Raw genomic sequence first — 19,003 nt, forward strand, 5'->3', positions numbered from 1 at the left:
AATCACTTTAAATCAAAATTTGAGCTACGTTTAACTTTGACACTGCAATGTCTTTAGACCTGCAAATTAAACTTTACAAGGTGCTTGCATGCTCACACTCTCACACAGTACCACAACTGGACTCGAATGTAAATGTATACACAATTGCAGTGAAGAAAGCAGGGAGGGAAACGAGAGTAGGGCTGAAACACCGCAGTCACGGGCCATTTTCAGTCAGCACACAAACCTGCACAGTCAGGCAAAAATAAGCCAGCGGGAGGAAAATGTAGGGCAGAGACCGAGGTGTGACTCTTCTATTTTCCTCGTACACACAGCAAGCAGCTGTTTATGTCAAACACAAGGTTTGGACAAATCGCTCACGGTGAGGATTTTGTGTCTGCGTTTACGTCCTCATGACACGACTGTCGAACAGCTATGGGGAAATTTCCAAACGAGATGTAACGGGGAGAACATTTATCAAGGCAACCCACGGCGGGCTCGAATAAATCCAGTGTTTGAACTAAAACTAGCATTCTGGGGAGAGCATAAACCATGTTTTTGTAGATACAGTTTAAAGATGCCACATGCAGGCAATCATTAAGTTACTGCTTCGAAAAGAAGGCAGCCATAAGGATGCAGTGGCTGAATGCATGCGTGTGTCACTGCCACTGCCGCCACTGTTGAAAATGTGGAGAATGTGTTGAGAGTTGCTCATCCAACTAACACAGCGAGTTTACTGTTAGCTTGTGACTTTCACAGGTGTTCCGTCCTGTTATTGTCTCCCCAAAAACACTTCCGTTTATCTCATGTCTGAATCTTTTGTAGTAAGCCTCGTTATCCATGACACAAACAAACACACCAAGTTGGACAAAAAATCGCGTAGATCTCAGTAAAGTTGTGATGCGCGATTTCTTACAATCATCACAGACATGAACGTGCAGAAATCTTGCTGAGATGCTGAGCAGGTGAAACATGCACATTTACCCAGGTTACAGGTTACCCAAACAAAAATATCCTGTCAAAGAGAATTATGCCCAAGAGCCTAACTTCAACAAATTTCACTACTTGTTCATCCTTTTTTTTTTTTTTTTTTTACCATAAATTAATGTAAAAAGAAACTGGTGCATAAAAAAAATTCTCCAGAATGCAGGAAACAAAGAGTTTGGTGCTCAAAATTGAACTTATATTTGACATTTCTTCCCGATTCTCAAATAAAACCTATACCCAAAATCCAAAACTGTGGATTGACTTCTTCTTGCATTAAACCTCTGCTCACCTACAGCTGCTTACCTGGTGAAGAGGATCAGTAAACTGCACATTAGCATGAGGCAGCCACAGGTGAGGCACTGCTATGGCTTCAGCATCTTAGTCCAGGTTCATATGCTCATATGCTTGGACCTGCTGCCTCCAGCTCTGCTCATCTGGTAATTTTGTTGTGTATTTATTTGTCCAGAGATGAGCAGAGCGGACCATTGTTTACATCTGCTTTGGTGTCTCCCTCATTGTCTTTATGGCACAAATCAATTCAGTGTGAATACGGTGAATCGGTTGAGGTTTTGTTGCCTGTGCTGCAGACATCAGCCCTGATGACACTTGCCCTGCAGTGCATCTTAGTGAAATCCAACAGTGAGCATCTGGAGCAGGTTTAGCATCCAAATCCCAAAGTCCCTTTGATGAGGCTGGGAGTGTAATGGATCTGAATTCCTGCGGTGTCCTCTGGGTGCCAGGGCTGTTGAATAGTTGGCCCTTAGCCTAGCGTCAGCAACGTGATTGGTGTTGTGATTCAGATGGTGCAGTGCCTGTGTATTAGCAGGGATAACTCTCAGCTTAGCGTTTTCCCTCTATGACCCCCAGTGTGAAAGACGGCTCGGGGTGTCACTTCACTAAACCCTAAGCCCCCCCGCTTCAGCTATCAGTATCAATTTGCCACCAAGAGTTTCACACCAGCTTCTACTGGTTAAAGGCAGGGAGATAATCGGGGGTATTAATCATGACTGACAGAATATCACTGGGTAAAAATGTATTCAATGTATTCCATGTGGGTCACCAAAAAGATGGCAAATACACACCAAACTCTGTGGTAAAAGTGCTGGCTTCCACATATCGCTGATCTCCATCAGTTCGGCTTCATCTTTGTGCCGCATTTCCATGATAAAAATTAGACCCAGTGAGGATACGGATGATGGAGAAGCACTGAAAATCCTAAATTAGGTTGAAGTTGTAGTTGTAGTTAAGCCAGCATGAAAAAGCACCATTAGAGAGAAAAAAAAGAGTAAAACTAAACAAATATTAGCAGTGGAGTGTGCCTATGAATTAAAATTAGCCATGGTGAAGAATGGTCCAAAGAACTATTGAAATTAGAGTCCTAATAAGAGGAGACGATCAAATAATGAAACTCCACCAACAGTGGGAAACCAAATAAAATAAAAATCCTTGAAATGTAAAAGCTTTTAATACATGTACAAGTTTTTACTGAGCAATGAAACGACTGCATACAATTCCAACACCCACATAATATATGAGCCATGCACCACCATACCCTCTAAAACAGGGGTGGGGGAGTTCCAGGACTCAAGGGTCAGTGTCCTGCAGGTTTTAGATATCACCCTGGGTCAGCACACCTGAATTAAATGACTAGTTCATTACCAGGCCTCTGGAGAACTTCAAGACATGTTTAGGAGGTAATTTAGCCATTTAAATCAGCTGTTTTGGATCAAGGACACATTTAAAACCTGCAGGACACCAGCCCTTGAGGCCTGGAGTTCCCCGACCCCTGCTCTAAAAGCAGACCTTGGGAACATGACGGTGATCCGTTCAATTCATTTTTATTTACATAGCACCAAATCACAACTTGCTAAAGGTGCTTTATATTCAAAGGTAAAGACCCTCCAATAATAGGGAGAAAACCCCAATGAACGAGCACTTGACGACAGTGGGAAGGAAAAACTCCATTTTAACAGGAAGAAACCTCCGCAGGACCACGCTCAGTGAGGGGCAGTCATCTGCCGCCACTGGTTGGGGTTTAGGGGAGAAAGATGGGCCAAAAGAGTCAAAACTTTCAATGAATAATCTAAACACTCCTAAAAAAGTAAAAATAAAGGGTTTAATTGCAAAGTAATTGAAAAGGCCTGTGCAGATGCACTTTAGAGGTATACTGTAAGGGTCTCAAAACTACTTATGTGTACTGTTTTCCACCAATGTGTGGTGCCAGTTTGACCCCTGCCCTGTCCCCCCTGCCAGCCTCTCCCCACCATGCCTGCTTGTCCATGGATGACACCAGCGACTCATCTTGACCTACCTCTCCTCACCACCGAGGTGAGTCCAATCAGTCTCATAGACTGACCCAGAAAAACACAGTAAATTATCTGATGTACAAGTGTTCTCACTAGCTTCATTGTTTTTGCAAGAGGCACATAATTTTCAACTGTATATTTCCTGCATGCTGGGTAAAAAGTAGAGATTATGTGTATTCAAGGGCGAGCTTTTTAGTATTGCCTCAGTTTTGTACATTATAATTCCAATTGCACCTGTGTTCAAGCTTTGCCCCCCTGTGTGCGATTAGCAATTCCAATAACAATGTTGGAGGGTTAGCGGCTAGATGTGAATTCTGATTCCAGTGGCATTTTCTACATATCTGTATATGGGAGGGTTAGCTTTTGGTGTTAGCATTAGTGATTCTGACGGCATATAATGTGCTGTTAGCGCTGTGTTAGCCACGGTGTGTTGTCATTCCCACGGCGTAGCCAGGGCCTTGGAGCCATGCGGCATGTGGCAGAGCGTCCCAGGTGGTGGGCTGTCAAGATGAGGATCAAAGAGCAGAGGAGTGGACCACACACACACACACACACACACACACACACACACACACACACACACACACACACACACACACACACACACACAGAATCCTGCAGAAAGCCACTGAGTGTGCATATTTTAGGTGTAGGTCTGCACGTTTGCTTTTTATTTACACATAAGCATACCTGTACTACAACCACAAGCAGGTGCAGGGGCCCAGCACGAATAAGCTCTTTCCATCAATTTGTGTGCATGTGTCTTTTTTTCTGCAGAACAAACATTTACCTGAAGGCCGAGAGGGCTCTGAGCAAGGAGACACACTTTGCTTGTGTTGTCGAAAAGGGACACTTAAAACCACACACCAGAGACGTGCACGCACAAATCTGGAGCGGCAGGAAGGAATCTATTAGACGCTGGAGTGTACGTGTGCACGTAACAGAAAGAGCAAGACAGCCAGATGGGACATGGGAAAGGAGGGCAGAGCGTTTGCAAGTGAGAAGAAAAAAAAAGAGAAGAAGAAGAGGGGAGAGAAACAACCGTTGTGAGTTGAATAGAGAGCAGAGGAGGGAGATGCCTGTTCATAAATGCTTCATGGCTGCTGAAGGGGGCCTTTCACTGAGCGAAGACCCACGGCCCCCTGCCTCTGTCAACACATCTACCCCCTCCAACAACAGGTCGACCCCAACTTCTCAGCTCGAGACAGCAGAGCTGCAGAGGAGCTGAAGGGGGGGCTGAATCGGCAAGTTGAGGAGGTTTTTTTTCTCTCACTTATGTCTTCCAACGGCTTTCTCTAAAAATCAGGCACACGCGAAGCCGTGTTCTTAGAGTCTGAAAATTAAACCCGCTTTAGAGGTGACAACCTGACCTGTAATTTTACTTTCTTTGCAAATTAATTTCATAATGTTTTCTTCTTGTTCTGTAACTCTTCATTTGAATGGGAACATCCCAGTCTCCCCTCCATGCCACGCAGTAGTTGGGAGGGTCACCTTAGCCTGAGTGCCAACTAATCTACTTAAATGACTTTCATTAGTCTGGGTTTCAGCGCTGTTTCCCAGTGGCCATGTTGGACTGTTTCTAGACTATCATTTTTTATCTTGAGCTGATGGAAATTGTTATATTTAAACACACTTACAGAAAATAAAGCACCTTATTACATCTTTAGGTTTAGACCTTTAGCTTGTCATTGGTGTGGCACCTGCTGAGTTACTGGCACTGTCATTCGTGTCCAGTGACAATTTTTTACCTTAATCATTGTCATATTTAGAAGTTAGAGTGTGTCTTTGGACTGTGGGAGCACCTGAAGAAAACCCAAACACACAAGGAGGACAAGCGCCCTGGGCAGGTTTAAACCTAGCACCTTTGTGAGGTGAGGCGACCACTGTTCCACCTGTACAAGGCAGATACAAAGTAAACTTGTCAGCGGGTATTAAATACCTTTTAATTTAACTTAAATATATGAGGAAACCCTTAAAGTCTCATTTCTTTTTGTATAACAGACTGTCTCCTCACGCTCAACCACAGAATCTATAATAAATGGTCCTAATATCTACCTTTTACTGCTCGGAACAAGCACTTACAAGTAGAGCTGGGCGATATATCGAGTTTTTAAAACATATCGATATATTTTTATACGAGATATAAGATGTGACAATATCCTTTATATCGATATAGTCTATGTTACGTTATAATTATAGTTGTGGAGCCGCAAGTTTGCCTCTCTTTCGTCCACTTTTGTCTCTACGCAACGTTACTCCGCCTCGCCTTCACTGAAGACAACTCCCCTTCCTCCCCCATCGCTTCACGTGCAGGCAGCGACAAGACAGACACGGCAAATCTCCGTTAACGAGTTACTGCGCATCGCCCCATGCGTGGGGCTGGACGGCGTCAACGTGCTAACGAGCTAACCGCGCTAACGAACTAACAGCGCTAACCCTAAAATCCTTTCATTCTCTCAAAAGTTGATAGCGCGCCTTATGTATGAATTCTGGTTGTGCTTGATGGCCGCGAACCGATTTTATGTGGTACACGGCGCTCAGCAATCTGTCAAAAATGTTTGAGTACAACTTTGGTAAGCTACGGAGCTGCACCGCTTGATAGATTGTCGGCGCATTACGGCTACCGAGGAGCTTCGCGGAGTGATACGTACTGTGCATCAACGTAATATTACCGTATTGTGTGTGTATAAGGACCATAAATGGCACCTGTAAGAGACGTGGTTATGAAGTGGATTTCAAACTCCAGGCTATCAGTCACACAGTAAAACTTGGGAACAGAGCAGCTGTAAAATCTGTCTGTCTTTGTTATTACGCTCAGCGTCTTTTAGTTTACATTTTGACTGCACAATTGTGAGCTCTTTGTTTAGCACAAAAACAACCTTGTTTTCTTTTATTTATGGAGCATTATTATTTAATGAATGCTCATAATTTAATTTTGAGTAATTTTTCATGTACATCTGTGCTGTATGTTAATAAAAGTGCCTGTGTGACATCTGGGACACAGCTTTGACTAAGAACTCTCTTTTTGTTCTTACTTTATGGCTTAAAAAAAAAATCGAGATATATATCTTATATCGCCATCCAGCTAAAAAATATCGAGATATGAATTTTGGGTCATATCGCCCAGCCCTACTTACAAGTAATCACCTTTAAATCCAATAATTAGCCCTTGGGGGTACATTTGTGGAGACTGTATCTGTAGGGACAGAAACTTACTGTAGTCCAATTTCAGTGTAAAGGGTGTGCAGTTACGCCACTTTATAACTTCTATTAGTGGGGTGTCAAATATAAGGCTCGGGGGCCAGAATTAGCCTGGCACAGACTCCAAATAAAGTTTGGTCTTTAAACTGTATTTTCACAAGTCTTCCCCCATGGCTATTCATATGGGCTTCAAACAAGAATTTCAAAGTGTACAGTCTTCACATGTGGTCGTGGGGACGAGTTAGCTTGCTTTGCTAGTGTAAGCTCAGGGACAGCTTGTTAAATTCAGATAGATGCTAACTCTACGAGAATCTTCCTGTGTATCGCTCCCTTTGTGCAACTCTGAGCTTTAACACAGTCCAGGTTCAGTCCAGTCCATCAAAAACAATAATACGATTTCACAGCACTTTAATTTAAAGCTGTGCACGGGTAACGATGGAAACATGGACTGGAAGAAAGAGCAGATTCATGAGTTTCACGTCATTGAAGGTGTGACTCCAGACATGCTCACAAAAGCATGGGACGAGTTTTATATGTACAACTTTATATTAGCCATTTATTTTAAAATTTACTCAAATCTCTATGTTCATTATTTTAAATATTTTTAAGACAGCCTTGTGGCGGAGGTTTGGTCCCTGGCTCAGTTGCAGGGGAGGGGTGAGCTCAAGGGGCAGTGCCAAGGAGGTTGGAGGCACAGCCCATATGGAAAAGATATATATAAATCTTATAAAGTTTGTATCTGTCTTGTGTGAAACTTGTATGAAAAGCATACAAGAGTGAAAACAGATATAAGATCCCTTGAAAAATTATATAATGAAACTTGTGTGTTTTGGTTACTTACTAAAACAATATATATAAAAGTAATGAGAAAGTGGCCACTTTCATGAGTAAATCATATAAGTTTTTACTATTTCTTTTCCATATGGGAGGTGGAGGGCAGAGACCAGAAGAGGAGGTGTGTGTGTGAGGCCACCTGGAAAGCTGACTACGCTGGAATATTCGTGCTGATCTGAAGTGCATTGTGTGTTTCACAAATAAACTGTAAACAACTATCAGAATGCTGTGTGGGGTCCAAATTATTAACAATACAGAAGTGACCTTGTTTTGTGGCACAAACAGCATAAAACTGAATGAGTATTACAAACTGGAGAGTTTCCTTAAAGATGGAAATTAGTGAAATGTGCATGATTTCATCCAAATCCCAATGCTAGTTATTCTTCTTATTATTATTATTATTCAGTGTAACTTTGCAGGTCAACAGAGTTGAATTCTCGAGGAGACAGAAAACTAAATTAGGAAATAAAAATAGAATATATATCTTTTTTAGCTCCAAAAAGCCAAAGTTTGATGGACACCATCCATTGCAAAGAGCTGATATATTTGTCCAATCGCCTGACCTGTAATTTTATTTAAAATAATTACAGGTCAGTTCTTTAGAATATGAACAGGTTATGTTTTTACCTCCAATTTACTTGCTTAATCCCATGGGTTAAGGTTAAAGACGTATCTTGTTGGTCCAAACCTCCAGGTTGGCACCAGCTGCTCTATTCAGCACACAAATGTGTGGGCTTGAATTACCTCAGACTGGAGAAAGAGTGGGGAAAAGGCCGGCGGTAGGGTAGGGTGAAAATAACAGAGGCAAAGCCCTGCAGTCCAGCAGAATGAAAGTATGCTTTATTAAAAGGGGAAAAAGAGACAGGTGTGGGATGTATCGCAGAGCTTCACCCAGAGCCCTTCCACCCGAGGCAGGGTTCTTACAGTGACCCACACGAATTTCTCCCCCCCCATTATTCCCCTTCCCCTCTACTTTCCTTTTGACCCCTGGGGTTCTACTCAACTGCTGACCCACATTAACTACACTTTACTGCAATTACTGCTCACACAGGCCTCTGGGTGGCATGGAATACATACTCCACCTCGCTCCATTTCTTCCTCTCCTGCCCCCCTCCTCGCCGTTCCCTCGTTGCTCTCTCTGTGCAGCTGTAAAAATGCCTCTTAACGTGTATAATTTATGTGTGTCAAAGAGCCGCTGAGTGACAGCAGGGATGGGGGGAATATGACAGAGAACACATTCTGAATTTGACAGCGCAATAAGAACAGATTGTCAGATGGAAAAACAGGGAGAGGATGAGTGGATGGCTTCAAACAATGCCGCATCTCTGACGGGCATTTGGCTGATGTTCTAATCCTGTTAACGTAGGAATCGGTCCAGCTCGCAGCACTTCACAAATCTATACAATCCACTAGTTACTTTGGTGGAAAAGCACCAATGTCAATCCTCCCCCTCGCTGGCTCCCTCCCTTACTGGCTGTAAAAACAACAAGAGCACTTTCAGGAAATCAAAGCCACTTTCTGGCCGACCTCAAAGTGCTCGGAGAGGGAGGGGAAAAAAATCCAGCTCTGCAAGTTTGCTTATAACCAAGTAACTCTCTCTGTCGCTGAGGCATGCAAAAGTATAAACACAGAGATGAGCTGAGAATCCACACACACACACACACTCACATAAAATCTCCCATTAAAATCCACCTGCAGCTGCTCCCTAATTGGGCCTGGGTAGCTGGCTAAAAAAGCTAACGTTTAGTTAAGGCGATTTAATTGGCCGCTCTGCTTTAGGAAAGAATGAAATAAATCAGTCCTCCGTCTCAGGTCGGCCCCGTCTCAACTGAATCCATTAGAGCAGATAATTGTCTTGGACGGCGGAGCGTTCAGCTCTGCACGTTGCCATAGCCGAGCGAGAAGATACAGTCGGCTTGCAAAGCGGATGTCTGCCATTGGACGGGTGTGCGGGTCCCTGGACACGGCATCAGAGCAGCCCAGGCAATGAGGAAGCTGATCTGAGCAGTGATCGAAAATCAAACGCTGTAATCTGCTACATGTGTTTATCTCTGGGCTGGAAATGATTTCCAGAGGCGTTTCTGTTTTCTTTCTTCATTTTTCAATATGACACACGGGTTCATAACAAATGACGTTTAAGCGGTTTCAGACGTCCAGATCAAACATTTATCACGGCTCGGTGTCGATTTTCACGTTTCGGCACCTTTTTAGTGTCAGCCTCGTCATCCCTCGCTCACGTTTTCGGGGATTGATGTTGACGCTCCCCCCCGCCCCCCATTTTTTTAATTTGTCTTTTCAGCTACAGGTGGAATCACTTGCTCGCAGCAACTATCAGCAACACAGATTAGAAAACAGACACCGATTAAAATGAACATGTCACTGGTTATTGGTTTTGGCGAAGGCTGAGTGATTATAGTCTTTTTAATAATCCACTAGTCATATAATAAAGCTGTGGCTCTTGCTTTTTGAGAGCTGAATCAGAATTTTAAGAGAGAAATAATCACTCATGCTTCATTTTTTCCCCTTCCCTGGCATTCGCAGGTCTGACAGACAACATCGCTTTATCCAATAATAATTTCAGGCCTGTTAAAATTTAGACTCGTCTGCATTCAGTTTGCCACGACTCAAATCCCTTGTGCCTTATACCTTATTTTGATCATTCCAAAGTATTTCCAGGCCGTGTTGTGCACAGAGACCTTTGCGCAGATCAGCCACTTAATGAAGACATTAAACTTATTCTGTGCATGCATGATGTTCATGTGTGCGCGTGTGCTTGTGTCTCACTTGTATCATTAAGATAAATGACAAAGCGCATCCCCAGCCAAAAAACAGACACTCACACGCTGCAACAAACCCGTCATGGCGCTTAAGGTTGTGTTTTAGCAAAAGGACCATTTTCTGTTTACCCCTCTGGCTCTCTTTGTCTCATTCTCTCTTTATCTCTGCCTCCATCTCTCTCTCTCTCTTTCAGCACAAAATGCCAAATTGCTCCATTTCTCACCCTCTCCCTTCCTCCCCGGCTCATCCACTCATCTGGTTATTAACTCCAAACACATTAAACCAACAGTAGCGCCACGATATTCCCCAGACCATCCTAGTCAGCATAAGCACACACACACACACACACACACACACACACACACACACACACACACACACACACACACACACACACTCACACTCACACACAGCCTAAATGCAAGCACCTGGGTCAAACGACAAAATGGATTCTGCATGACGCACAAAAGTGACACAATTGAATGCTCTGGGACCAAACCAAGCTGCCTCTCAAATCATTTTTCTGTGATTGATTACATTTTGGCTTCTGAATAACCTAAACGGGATTAAAGAGATCGTTTAAATTATTACCAATATGTGTTTTTGAAAGCTGAAATGATATCTCTTACTTTAATGCCAAAAAGTGCTCTGAAAACGACTGAATGGTGTTTGCTCAAGGAATTTTATTTTCGTCGGGCTGAAGCAGCCTCTCATACAGCACTTAGGACCGTCATGTGATGCCAGATGATGACAATAATAAGTGTGTGTGTGTGGGGGGGGGGGGGGGGGGGGGGGGGGGATTACACTGATCCACAGATATCCACTCGCTGGTTTGATGTGGAAAACTGCATTTTAGCCAGAGCTCCAAGCGCGCATTAAGTCTTGGGTTTTATCTTCAACATCCTGTAATTAATCATTAATTTATTCATAGCTGTCCCGATCCAATGTTTGCCCAAGTCTGACTGCCATCTTGGAGTAATTTCTTATAATAAACCAGCTGGTAAAATGAGAAGTAACTTCAGATTTAAGTTGTCATGCTCATTTAAACAGTCATAATTCGATTTTGGAGGTAAACTAGAAATCACATTTTTTCCCTCTATGTCAGCTGGTATGACATGTATCAGGTGACGCTGGTTATGGCTTATGTATGTAGTTGGTGCGTTGGAAAAATGAAGCCGATATTAAAGTGCCTTAAACCTACATTTTATCTGAAGGCCACCAGATGGCGATGGCTGTGATTACAAAGAGACTTCCTGTAGAAGTCTATGGAGAATGCAACTTCCTGTCTTGAGTTTATGGGCTCAGTCACTCATTTTGGGTGTATTTTGTAAATCTGTGGTATGAAACTGCACTCATTGGCTAACAACTTGTGATTGACTGGTCATTACTCAGTTTCACAGCCAGACCCGCCCCTCGTCTTCACACCAGTTTCCTTTGCAATCATGCGGTGGAAACGCTCATCTCGAGGCTTCAAAAACTAGACTTCAGAAACCAGTGGATGTCTGAATTGCTGTGTCCATCTTTTATACTGTCTAACCAACAATCCTATATTTAAAAACCAACATCCCTGATTGGTGGAGATTGGCGTTGCCATGGTAACATTTAAACCCGAGCACCCTCAGATAACCCGAAACAGTGATTGAGATCAGGAATGAAGCACTGTATCATAATCGATAACCAAGCTACACTTTAAATTATAATAATTTATTATATTTCAAAACTTTGCTAATGAAGATAATTCAATTTGATAAGGTTGGAAATCATTTGCTGTGGAATCTGGGAATTACAAAGCACTATGGGATGAGTATTTCATTAAAAGTAATTATGTAGTACATACTCTGGTACCTGTATCCTTTTATTTTCCCGTTATTTTTTGATGCCAAAAGACAAGTGTGGGATATTAGCAAGGAAAATCAGGCAGTTAAGCAGCAGTATTTCTTGTGGGACTGCACAACTTTGCAAACCTTTTATATGCAAAACTGACTAAAGTGAAAAAAAACCCCAGTGAAATCAATGGGTACTTGAATTTGACTCCTCTAAAGCTTTAATGAAGGCACATAGACGGTTAAAGAAAATAAAGCAGGAACTAATAAATCATTTTACTGCATCCCTGAGACGATGGTCACTTTTTGACCACCTAAAGACTATTAAAGACGTTTTAACTTAAACATCTAACCAGAGAACCTGTTGAAGGTTTCACAATAAAGCCTACAGTGCTTAATAACATCATAAAAAAAACATATTTTAGAAACCTGCTCAAAACTTGTTTAAAACCAAAAAATGATATTGTTATTTGTTAAGGAAACAGAAAACCGAACTCGTGTTTTTATAACCAAATTGGAGTCGGCACACTGGACTTTAAATCAGCACAATATTCAAATACCGAAAGTAATTTTCTGTTCAGGAACACAAATAAATAATTTTAATTTGGCATCTTAATCAAAAATAATATTATCCTTTACTATTTTTTCAGCTTTTTGTAAAACAGTTAGTTTGAGAATTTACGGATAGCAGAAAAAAGATATTTTAGCATTAATAATATCATCAAGCATTACAGAAACATAAAAAACATAATAAATGTGTGTCATAAACCTTAAATGGTTGTGGTCTAATTAACTTGCTAAGCACTGTTTCTTTCTTTCTTATTCATATCTGAACAGACTAATCTTAATTTGACGAGGCACACTCTTGTTTTTATTCACTTTCAGACCCATGCATCCTCCATAAATTTATGAGTTGAGCATTTAATTAACAAGTTATCATGCTCTTTTCCAAATTTTCGCTGTCAATTATGTCGTCCTGTTTTCCCCTTTTTGTTGTTGTTGATGTTCTTTTTCAAACTAGCAGTTGTGGAGATGTCATCTAATGAGGGTGCAAAGAAAATCGAAAAAAGAAGGAAGCAGAAAAGTTGGGAGTTAAAGTGGTGAGCAGCGAAACTTCTCCTACGTCTCGGTGGGTCTAACAAACTCATTTAAATCCAAACTGGTATTTTACAAAGAATTGAAAAAGTGCCTCTGGGTCACCGCTGGGGCACCGGAGTGGGCTCATTTGCCCCAAATGGCGAAGATCCTTTACAAACAACACCATTGCTAATTTAAAATAAACACATTGAGGGAAGCGAGGGGCCACAGTTTCCCTGACACTGGCGAAATTTCAACAGGGAAACTGGCGAGGGTGCAATCGCAGCTCCTTCTGGCTGAGCGGGTGCAGATGAGGCCAGGCGGCTTACTTAACTATGAGAAAACAACAACAGCGCTCAGAGCCTGCGAATAACAAGGCCAGTAAGAGCCCAATCAAACGCTACATTTCCTCTTAATGCACTCCACAAAAAAGGAGACTGTTAAAAAATAAATAAATAAAAATGAGGCATATGGACAGAGATTGTCATGTTGAGTAGAAAAAAATGAAAGGCATGCTAGGTGGCTTTGCTTTCTCCCGTTGAGCGATACTTTTGACTCATCAGCCGCAAAAACAACTCATTTCAAGGGTAGTGAAGATGGAGAAGGAGATGTGAAGGAGCTGAAGGACATGAGGGGGAACTGTGGCCCCCGTCCACCCCTCAGAGATATCAGAGGGAACAAGGAGAGCGAGGAGAAAAGGAGTCATTTCAAGGCTAAGGACACACAAATGCAAAGCACATGACAAGTGTGTTGGTGTGCAGAAATGCGTTGATTTGGCAGAACGCTGTCTCCAGGCTTTCATAAGCTTGTATGACTCAGTCAGAATGAGAGGAAGCCAAAAACGAGGAAAATCAGAGAGAGAAGAACTAAAAACAGAGGTGAGGTGGAGGGTGTAGCTGCAGAAAGGTGGATGACATCACATCTTTTAAAAGTATACACTCAACAGGAGGACAGCTTTTGATCGCCCCGCATTTTTTACACTCATCGGAGGAACAAATGTTTCAATACAATTATATGAATAATGTGAGTTAATGAGAATACATTTTGAAATCAGCCTCAAGGTCATTAAGACACAAGAAAGAGGAAATTAATTATTTATATTATATATATATATATATATATATATATATATATATATATATATATATATATATATATATATATATATATGCGGGATCTACCAAGGAGATGCTCTGTCCCCACTGCTGTTCTGCATAGGCCTGAACCCCCTCAGTGAGATCATTAACAAGACTGGCTACGGATACCGACTACGGAACGGAGCAGTTGTCAGCCACCTCCTGTACATGGATGACATCAAGCTGTATGCCAAGAGTGAACGAGACATCGATTCACTGATCCACACTACCAGGCTATACAGCAATGACATTGGAATGTCGTTCGGACTGGAGAAGTGTAGTCGGATGGTAACAAAGAGAGGGAAGGTAGTCAGAACTGAGGGGATTGAACTACCAGAAGGCAACATTGCAGACATAGAGGACAGTTACAAGTACCTGGGGATCCCGCAGGCAAATGGGAACCATGAAGAGGCCGCTAGAAAGGCTGCAACCACCAAGTACCTGCAGAGGGTCAGGCAAGTCCTGAGGAGTCAGCTGAATGGTAAGAACAAGATCCGGGCCATCAACACATACGCCCTGCCCGTGATCAGGTACCCTGCTGGGGTAATAGGCTGGCCAAAGGAGGAGATAGAAGCCACTGACATAAAGACAAGAAAGCTCCTGACCATGCATGGAGGGTTTCACCCCAAGTCCAGCACCCTGAGGCTGTACGCTAAGCGGAAGGAAGGGGGCCGGGGACTGGTGAGTGTCAGCACCACAGTCCAGGATGAGACAAGGAACATCCAAGAATACATTGGGAAGATGGCCCCAACTGACCGAGTGCTCAGTGAATACCTCAGGCAGCAGAAACCCAAGAAAGAGGAGGGAGACGAGGAACCATCATGGAAGGACAGGCCCCTGCACGGTATGTACCACCGGCAGATAGAGGAGGTGGCTGATATCCAGAAATCCTACCAGTGGCTGGACAAAGCTGGACTGAAAGACAGCACAGAGGCACTAATCATGGCAGCACAAGAACAAGCTCTGAGTACAAGATCCATAGAGGCTGGGGTCTATCACACCAGGCAAGACCCCAGGTGCAGGCTGTGTAAAGATGCCCCAGAGACAATCCAGCACATAACAGCAGGGTGCAAGATGCTAGCAGGCAAGGCATACATGGAACGCCATAACCAAGTGGCCGGCATAGTGTACAGGAACATCTGTGCCGAGTATAACCTAGAAGTCCCGAGGTCAAAATGGGAGATGCCCCCAAGGGTGGTGGAGAATGACCGAGCTAAGATCCTGTGGGACTTCCAGATACAGACGGACAAAATGGTGGTGGCTAACCAACCGGACATAGTGGTGGTAGACAAACAGAAGAAGACGGCCGTAGTGATCGATGTAGCGGTTCCGAATGACAGCAATATCAGGAAGAAGGAACACGAGAAGCTGGAGAAATACCAAGGGCTCAGAGAAGAGCTCGAGAGGATGTGGAGGGTGAAGGTAACGGTGGTCCCCGTGGTAATCGGAGCACTAGGTGCGGTGACTCCCAAGCTAGGCGAGTGGCTCCAGCAGATCCCGGGAACAACATCGGAGATCTCTGTCCAGAAGAGCGCAGTCCTGGGAACAGCTAAGATACTGCGCAGGACCCTCAAGCTCCCAGGCCTCTGGTAGAGGACCCGAGCTTGAAGGATAAACCGCCCGCAGGGGCGTGCTGGGTGTAAGTAATATATATATATATATATATATATATAAATATATGTCATAAAGTTTAAGATTTCTGATTAAAATTTACAGAATACTACAGGTTGGACAGCCAGTTACTGTAATTTCCTATGATAAATTTAGAATAGACTAGATTTTCAATAATAATTAACCAGGCGATCATTACCCAGCAAAACTCTACAAAGTTTTCAGTATGCAGAAAATTAGTAGTGCACAATTACCGCATTTACCTGGTAGTTAATAGCCTTCGGAGCTTAAATCACTAATTCCTACTTAACTATTATTCAAAAAAAAAATCTGTTCTAAAAATTGCAATATGAAAATCACCCATATAAAAACAGGAGTGAGCACGAGGTGAGCATCTCTACTCAACACTGATTTGCACTCTAAATTTCCCTTGCAGCGTATAAGCAGGAACTCTCAGGACTATTTGGGGACATGGGTCTCATGCGAGTCTACCCAGGTGCATTTGCATAAAGTGCAACGTTTTATGTCATTTCGACCGACTGAATATGTTTACAAAATGCACACGTTCATGCACTGATCTGCATTTCTTTCTACCACAAACATGTAGTTCCACAAAGAGGCACTTGCAGCTGCCTGTAAAAATGAGTCAATCCTCATCATCTTCAATAATAAAATGTGACTTTAAAGAAGAAAAATAAACATTTTTAGAGCCAGACAGTAAAAAAAGTATTAAATATTTATATAAGTTGACAGTTTAAATTACATCAAGGCTTAACATCTTCATTATTTTGCGCATGGACGATTTGACTATGGCTGCTAGCTGTTTGCTCGGCATCAAATCAGCTATTTCATAGTCAGTGAACTGGATCTCTTGTATGTGTTCATGTTTGCAACACTTTTGAAAGCCTTATTAAACTAACAATATTGCTCGTTGTACATTAATCGCTCCAAAAATGCAAAACTAATTTTGGTCAGTAAGACTTAAACGGGTGACGTCACTGTGGCAACATGAAGCACGGGAAGTATTGAAAATAATAAGCTCCACACACCAAAACCAAGAGGTCAGATCTTATTCTTATGATTTCCGTATAAATAACACTGTTATTTTCCCTGGTATTAGGTCAAATATGTTTCCTTCTCAAAGCATCCGACAAGCCAAATGAGAAGTTTTTAAATGTAATACAGAGCTTTACTTTGTAATATATCACCGCATTTCAAGACATCTATAGCAAGCATCAGCTGGCCCAGAAATGAAAACTCCTTGACTTCATTTTTCTTGCAGGAAAGTGTTTACTGGCTTTATTCACACTTCATCCCTCTTGATTCCGATCTTGTTTCAAGTGACACTTTGAAACTTCTCTTCAAAATTTGCTTTCCAGTCGGGTGGAAACGCCACCTCTCCCTTCCTGCCGTCCTCACTGCCTCTCTCTTTACTTTCCTCCCACTCTCCATGTCTCATCAGGAGTGTCATCAACCCCCACTCTGGTTGATGGCTGTTAATATGGCAACGCTATTGTCTGCCCGTTTGTGGCTGCTGTCTCTATTGTTTGCTCTCACACTTGATGAATTCATCAAAGGAAAAAGAAAAGGGAATGGGAGAAAATAGCTGCAAATCATGCAGTTTCGAACAATTGACTGTGTAAGTCTGGCAAGGCGAGTCTTTGTCTTCAAATGGTGCACGAAATACGTGTTTGCTTGTGTAATGTTGCACATGCATCACTTGTTCTGCCATTAAATAGGTGGGACGGTCCTCAACCACTGATAGTCTATGTGCCTCTGTGTGGGTAGAAGTGTACATACAGTTAAGTGTTTGTGTTTTCTGTAGGGGTATCCTACGCATTCTCATAGCAGAGCGTTAAAAAGTGACGTTTCTGTCAGAAGCTGTTGGCTTCAGATACGGACAAACTGTCCTTTGGTGTTGGAGCAGTACTTGATGCAAAGCATAGATGGCATATAAAAGATCTATAAAAGATGGATGTGACCATCTGATGTGAAGTCCTGAAGTAAAGCCCTGAGCTGAGCATTGTCGTAGTGTCCACTCTTGGTGTTTTAACACCAGATGTGACCAGCAAAGGGTCACATCTGGCTAAAATGCAATCTCATTGGCTATTGATTTGTGATCGGCAAGCCACCAGTCCATGAGAATAGCCTGGTTATCCTTTTTAAATTAGTCATGACTTGAAAATAGCAACTCAAGCCATAACATCATCAGGGAAGTGTTTTGAGAGGTCATAGAAAAAATGAGCAGATAGTTGACTGCCCACAGATTTCTACTGACTAACCAAGTTTGTGAAATCCTGCTTTAGAGGTGTACTCAGTATTTTTTTTTGTATTATTTACTTAGAAAAAAAGGGTATTATACTCATAAATATACATAGATTACTAATTGTAATTACTAATTGTATTGTATACTAATTGTATTGTGTAATTATATCTTCCAAGAAACTGATATGTTCTCATAAATTTCTAATTAATTTTTAATTAATCCAAATTTTTAATTAAATACAAAGGAGCAGGTTTGTGGTTTGTGTTCCATGTTCTCCACCGCATTTGAATACAGTGGCCTGAAACGACATCTCCCATATGATTGGCTGGAGATCTGCCACATAAATAAAACACCTAAGGTGGAGGAGAAGAGACATTTGCTTATTTATCCCTGATATTGTTTTAATTACTTATTATCAGCAGACTAGATTTGCGACCTTCCCATCTTCGGACAGCTAACAATAGCTAATATTAAGCTTGCGTAACCTAAAAATCACGCTTTCCCTCTGATAAACTGTTTGATTTAACGCTCATATTTTGCAAGAGATTATCTGCTAAGAGTCCAAAAATGTTAGATCCACTTCAAAAAAAGTTGATCTAACGCTGGCTAAAGCAGCTAACAGAGGCTAATAGCAGCTAAAACAAGACTTACTGACAGAAAGGTTCAGTCCTCAACTTAGTTTCATTATCATCGATCAGAAGCGAGATTCTCTAACTCACTGATATGTAATGGACTCTTTCCCAAAGTTTTACAGCCTCTTTCAGAGTAAATAGACCTGGAGATGTCACCTGACATTGTCATCTGAGGTGATCAGTAGACAAACAGCCTTTTACATATGTTATAAATTTAATGTTTCTGACCTTCTTAGGCTGACTACAGCCTGACTACAATTTACACAATGTAATGTTCAATTCTCAAGTTAAGCATGAGGGCTGTTCCCATCTTGTTTGAGCCACAAATGACCTTAATTGGATACAGAAGCATGCTAATTTATAAGCTAATGCT

General features: G+C 42.1%; 1 protein-coding gene across 13 annotated transcripts in view; it reads right to left on the reverse strand.

The window, feature by feature from the left end:
- Positions 1–19,003, reverse strand: part of celf2 (cugbp, Elav-like family member 2) — a 239,346-nt gene that overhangs the window by 77,321 nt on the left and 143,022 nt on the right. The gene's annotated exons all lie outside the window — the stretch shown is intronic.

This window comes from Diplotaxodon limnothrissa, linkage group LG17 (genome assembly GCF_057381915.1).
Source record: "Diplotaxodon limnothrissa isolate DT_005_m linkage group LG17, D_limnothrissa_male_GT1.1, whole genome shotgun sequence".
Taxonomy (NCBI): Eukaryota; Metazoa; Chordata; class Actinopteri; order Cichliformes; family Cichlidae; genus Diplotaxodon; species Diplotaxodon limnothrissa.